This window comes from Nomascus leucogenys, chromosome 12 (genome assembly GCF_006542625.1).
Source record: "Nomascus leucogenys isolate Asia chromosome 12, Asia_NLE_v1, whole genome shotgun sequence".
Lineage (NCBI taxonomy): Eukaryota > Metazoa > Chordata > Mammalia > Primates > Hylobatidae > Nomascus > Nomascus leucogenys.
This window is the reverse complement of record NC_044392.1, coordinates 83,776,834-83,783,369: the sequence shown is the minus strand read 5'-3', so window position 1 is coordinate 83,783,369 and position 6,536 is coordinate 83,776,834. Positions and strand designations below refer to the sequence as shown.

Genomic DNA, 6,536 nt, shown 5'->3' with positions numbered 1-6,536 from the left:
CCTTGGAGGGCCACACCCTGTGAAAGTTGGAGTTTGAGGGAAGAGGATGGTGAGCAAGGCCAAGCACACAAGGAGAATTTGCTTCCTGGCCTCAGACATCTCATCAGTGTTGGAAAGACAAGGGAAGCAGGATCACTGACCCAATCACTGCTGGAGCCACGGCTAATAGGTATGATGCCATTGAGAGCTGCTGTGGGCATGTGGGAATGAGAATGCTCTTGGTAGGCCAGAGTTGCCAAGGAAGGCATCAGGGAAAAGGCAGGATTTGAAATCAGTCTTGAAAGAAGAGAGAGGTTTCCAGGCTTGGACAAGAGCATAAAAGAAAGATGAGTGTGGTGAAAAATAGTAAAGTCTACATTGGCAGGGAGGGCAGCAGGAGATCAAGCTGTGTAAATAATATGGAACCAGATATGGCTGCTTGCGTGATAGGATCTTAATTTAACAAGAAACCAAACTGCTTATGATCTTGATGAGTAAGAGAATGAGGAAAGTGTCCTATGAAGATTAATTTGGTGACAGTGAATTACAAGAAAAAGAAATGAAAGCAGGGATACTAGTTAACAGACTATTAGAGCAATCTGGGAGTAGTCCAGATAAGTTAGAACAGAGACCAGAGACAGCAAGGGGCATATCTCAAGAGACACTTTAGAAGACTCAAATGTCCACTTTATGTTAAGCTGTATCTCACAGTTCATTTCCGTTCTCTTGAGGACTGAGAACTACTCGCCAGGAGGGATAACTATTTCACTGTAGAGAACCAAGGCAGATAAATTCATACTCTTCAACTAAAAAATTGGGGGACTTGTTTTTTTCTGATGGACTATTTGGGAGACAATTCTTAGTTTGTCCCTTTCTACACATTTAAATGCAGCTCACAGATTATCATGAGGTTGAGATGAAAATGTAATATTTTTAACACCTAATCTTGTAGTCAGTTGAGATATGGTACTGGGTTATGTGTTCAATCCCAGCCTAACAGGTAATAATAACCAATCTTTAAATATAGTTACCTCACTTAATATTCATGACAATCCTGTAAAGTTAATATTAGTATTATGTGAATCAATATTATTTCTATTTTATTTAGAGAGGTTAAGCTACTTTCTAAGATCACTCATTTAGTAAGAAATAGAACAGGAATTTGAATTCAGGTCTTTTGACTTCAAAGCCCATGCTCTTTTCCCCACATCATTGAATTTCCAACACTGCAAAGCAGAGGTTTGTTCTCTTTAAAGAATCGGAATTAAAGGATCAGAATTTTAGGTGTTTGTTCTCTTTAAAGGATCAGAATTTTAGGATATAGGCTGATGAGTCTTGACATTTCCTTAATGTAACAAGTTAAGTCTTTATTTAAGAGATAGAACAACCTGTGATTTTCTTCCATTGGTGGGCTAGACAGATAATAAAAATGATAGCAAAGGTTATTAAAATTTATATGGAGACTAGCACAGATTGGAATAACTACAAAGTGAATTCTTTAAGCTGCTATAGGAAGGTGGTGAAATAGTTCAATATGAAAAAAAAAAAACTCTTCTTTAGCTTCAGATACCTAAATATGTCATCAAAAGACTGCTCAATTCTCAAATGCCAGTATTTTCTGACTCCTCTAAATCTATTCTTAATGCAAAATATCAAAGTCAGCGGGATAGTAGGTGTCCCAAAATGTCTTAATTCAGAGAATTAGTGTTAACTGAGCCTGATTAGCTCCATTTATCTCTAATTAATTACCTTTATCTAATTAGACACTTTGTTTCCAGTAGACATGGAGTCAAGTAGACTAGATTATTAGTGTAGTCATTGTGCCTTTACAAAATCCTGAAATTAATGAAACGTGCAAAAGAATCTGCAGTTCTAATTGCACAGGTGTTGCCTTATGGCAAAGCTTTATCATCTGATTACACCAAGGGGTTATTAGTGACTTTTTATATAGAGGATGAGCCCATGAAATGTACCTTAGCAACAGCTCATTAGTTTAGGGTTGTTACTGTATTATTTATTACAGTCAGCCTTCCCCATTATCTAGATTGATTCATGGACCTATATATTTTTCCTCTCCTCTGTGCAGAAAAGATAAAATAAACCATCGTTATGAAGAGTCCAGATGCAATATGAAAAAAATGCAAAATGTGTTCATCAGCCACAATTTGACTCTTTAAAACAGAAAGCTCTAAAGATGAGATCAGAATCAAATTTATGGTTATTTTCCATGGGAAAAGAACCAATTTAAAATTACTGAGGAATATGGAATGATTCATACCTGTGATCCAAAAAAAATGTGGCTGCCCTAATATCTTCACATAACTGAACTGGCATACCAACGTATGTGGAAGACAAAAGCAAAATGTTTTTACATTAAAATATCTCTGGATTTATTTTTACTCATATCTTCCCAAAATGGATTGGCAAAGCATGATCTCTATATGTGTTCATCCACAACATTTATTTTAAAATCCATCTCATGCTTTACTTTTGGCAATTTTTTTCTTAAGGATGTGTTACCAGATGGAGAAAACTAATAAATTATACAATCTAGCTTCACTGAAAAAGCAAGATTTCAATACCTACTTACAAAAATGAAAAGTGCTTTTTCATGGCAAGGTTAGATACCTGCAAAAGACTGAAATAGCTCAACTTTTACATTTTCTATTTTTTTCCTTGGAACTACTTGAAGAAGCACTGTTTTTCACAATCATAATAAGAGTAATTAAACAGCTAGAAGCAAATTTAGCCACAATCCTATTCCAACATACAAACATGTTTATTACAACACAGTAATTCCTTTAAATAATTTGTCAACATAAATATGTCAAATGGGTTTTAAAATCATTTCTCTCCCTGTTCCGCCCCCCGCAAAAAAAGTCCTCTGGCGCTATGAGCTATATATTGCTGTTCACTTATTGCTGAATCCAAACTAGTGAAATGATAACGGGTAACTATTATACAGGGTATGACAACTAATTTGAGTGGTAATAATGAATATTTAATGATCCTCCTTTCAAGCATGAACATATAACTTTTCGCATATGCCTTACCAAAATTATAACCATTAATCTAGAATTTATAGTTGCAACTGAGAATAATAGCCAGGAATTATAGATTATGGCCAAGTCAGAATATTGCATAAATATTCTGTATGAACACAAACACAGGGGAATGTAGGAAGCCCCGCCCTCTGTTTTCATTCAATCCAAGTCCTCTCTTTGAACTGTATGGAAGTTGTGTGATAAGTAGAGATTTGAATCCAGTCATTAAGATGCTATTATATCTATCAAGAAATAAGTACAATAGCCAAGGTCTTTTTCACTCTTTACTAGCCCACACTTTGTAAACAAAAATAACATGCATATAAAAATTTGTCCCCTATAGGGGTAATATTTTTAAATGCTCTATTTAAATCAAGAAAAGAGTGAACATCAAATTTGTAAGAAATGCAAAATTTTTACACCTTAAATTTCATTCTTTAAATATGTGCTTAGTTTTCCCACTGTGTTCCTTTATCAGAAACTACAATGTGACTTTGGGAAAAAGAAAGATCTGAAAAATGCAAGAAGCACTTTAAAATAGGCTTTGTTCACGGATGGAAAATATTTTTGGTTAAATTTCCAATTTATATCACTCCTGATATCTCAATATCTGAACAATTTCCCATGCCTGTGATATTGCACAGAAACACGTCTGCCTCTTTTGCTGGTTAGAATTGCCTCCTTGTTACAGGGTAGTTGAAAACCATTGCAGTTACAAATACGCAATTCTACATCAAATCCCAGGGCTCGTTATTAATTAATTGTTTTAAAAGGAGTGTGCTTATAAAATTCAAGAGGGGAAAAAAAGTCTAATAACGTGGAGAAGAGAAGCAAGTAGAATCTTTCTCCCAGTTGTGACCCTCTTTATCAGAAATTATGTGTCCGGATGAATGGCGCACCATGCTGGCACCAAGCTCATCAACATGGTCTGCCTCTTTAGGACTCCAGCATACAGGCCAAAGGCAGCGTGTGTTGGGGCACATTCTCCAACTGCGTACATACTCACCGAATACATTTCTAACTGAGCAGGTGTTCCTGACTAAAGCCCAGGGCAAGATCAAATAAGAAAAGGAAATTACAAACATTCTTTGTAACAGGTAAAGTGCTTCAGAAATTTACTATGGCAGCATTCTTAGGTAATGCTACATAAGGATACTAAACTCCTGATGAAGTTTCATTTGTTCACCCGCAGCTTCACTGTTGCCCCTACACAGACGTGGCCTTTAGTCAATAAAGTCTTTCTCATTCCTGGGTTCTTTCACAACCTTTCATTCTAGGTTTCTTCTGATGGTGGATATTTATGAAGGCATGCATACCAATTAATTATACCTTAACAAGTTTGTTTTGCTATGTTACATATACATAGAAACTATGCATGGTATGTTAAAGAACATGTTCACAAATATTGGGAAGTTTATGTATGATTTTCATTTAGCCTTGTTCATCACTTCCTTGTACCAGCTTACCAAACTTTCCCAGAGGAGCAGCAGACCAAATTCCTTAGCACCCAGTGGCTCTGAGCAAATGCAGAACATGTAGCAAGATGCAAGAAGTAATGAGACAGACCAAAACCACACACCAGGGGGACAATTTGGGAGTGAAGAAAGGTTTTTTTGTTTTGTTTTTTAAGGGATGGGGAAAACCCGACTTTGGACAGTGGGAGAGAAAAAAGCTGCTGGAGGCTTTTAAACACACACAGAACAGGTTCATATTGTGCTAAAAATATGTTTATGTATTAAGTTGGTGGAATAATATGAAGAGTATGAAGAGTAGGCACCCAGAATGAAGACAGAAAACCTAATGTGCTCAAATATCCTCTCTTGTTTGAAAAGTTGTCTGGAGAGCAGTGCAAAGCCTCTTCTTCCTCGTGGGCCTGACTTGTCTGCTGCCGTGCTGTCCTCAGCAGCGCCGTGGGGTGGTGACTAATTGCCCCCGTAAATCACTGAGCACCACTGTGCTACTCCGTTTATTTTTCTGACAGTAATTTAGTGCTTGCTCTTTCCCACACTTGTCATTCCATGTTTTTCCTCACATTAGAAGTCTATAGAAAAAGGACAGTAATTAACGGTGCAATACATACTCATGGAAGCTCTTTCATCATATTGTGATAATTGTGCTCCTTGTCTGTCAAGGTAACCTCTCAGTTTCTAAGCTTCATGCAGCACTATTTGTCAACTTTAAACTGAGGACACCATTTTGACTGGAACTGAGCTACTTCCAACTAGCTTTCCTATTTGTCCAAAGAGGAGATCATTTATATTTTAGGCAATGTGTCAAAAATTTTAGCCTGATCCGCAGAATAAGACGAAAGAGTCATAAAAAAGATACAATTGGGTTCTTCATTATTGGTGGGGTCTGAGGATGGGGGATTAGGAGTGTTAGGGGGATGCAGAGAGAGAGGGTGTGCATTCTGAGACTTTCCAGAGCAACCACCAAATGTCTCATGCTCTCTAGCTTAAAAAGAAAGGGACCCTTTCTCTAATGCCAACGCCGAAATTTCCTTCCAGCTTGTTCTTTTGAATAATCAAAATAATTTCCAAAGTTCTTTTGGACCCGGGTGATGCCAGCACCCAATTTCAGTTAGACACACAGTTGAGAAGCAAGGGACTAAGGAGCTCAGCAAGAGATGGGGATCTCTGTGCCAACAACCAACTACAAACAAAAGCTTTCTGCAGCATTTCCCTGGGATTGTATGAAAATGTTACAGCTCTTTGTAGTTTCAAGGGCTTCAGGGAATAATTAATCGACACAAAATCTGAAGCCCTACTAAAGTTATACCTCTACATCTGTAAATCTGCTAAATGGAATGAATTCTTTTAGAACTGCTTCCTATGCTTCAAATGTCTGAAAAAAATAAAAAGCTAGCTTCCTACTTTCCTGCCACAAGGTTAACTTAATAGTAACATATCAGGGAAATATTTTTTGAAGCTATTTCAGATTTTATTGAGGCTTTTTGACTGCTCCGCACCTTTCAGTCAGCTTTTTTTCGGCACTTGTACTGTTTTTTAATATCTTTCTCCCACTGTCATAGACAGAGGCTAATGGGATGTGTGGTCAAGATTTTGGGATCCATCAATGCCTCTGTCTAAAATTAGCATGGACCCAATACATCAGCTGCCAGAGCTGTCACAATCTCTAGTCTCTGATCTTCATTATATACTTCTCTGGTGCTACCTGTCTTTTCTCTAGACGGAAAACTACAGGCCCAGCCAGCCCTGACAAAGGGGTCCACCACACCCTTCAATGTCATACTCCACCAGAAAGCCATCCAGAAGCTTCCCCCAGAAATGTGGTTTAAAAAATAAACATCATTCCTGCTGTTCCTTAACATGGTTCTCTCCAGAGAAGGCAGTGTCTCTCCACAAAGGCTTTTCAGTGGGAATTAGTCTATTAAAAACTATTAACATAATTAGGAATCTCCTGCCCTTGTAACTACAGAGACCCAAGCCTTGATTATTCATGTTCCCGTCATTGTTACCGGGGTCTCTTCATCTCATTTACACTGCATGACCT

General features: G+C 37.5%; 1 long non-coding RNA gene across 1 annotated transcript in view; it reads right to left on the bottom strand.

Annotated features, from left to right (window-relative positions):
* Positions 1 to 2,958: 2,958 nt before the first annotated feature.
* Positions 2,959 to 6,536, bottom strand: part of LOC101177263 — a 6,066-nt gene continuing 2,488 nt past the window's right edge. Inside the window, exon 2 of the long non-coding RNA XR_179155.3 lies at positions 2,959 to 5,064. This is a non-coding gene — a long non-coding RNA (uncharacterized LOC101177263). The remainder of the gene's footprint in view (positions 5,065 to 6,536) is intronic.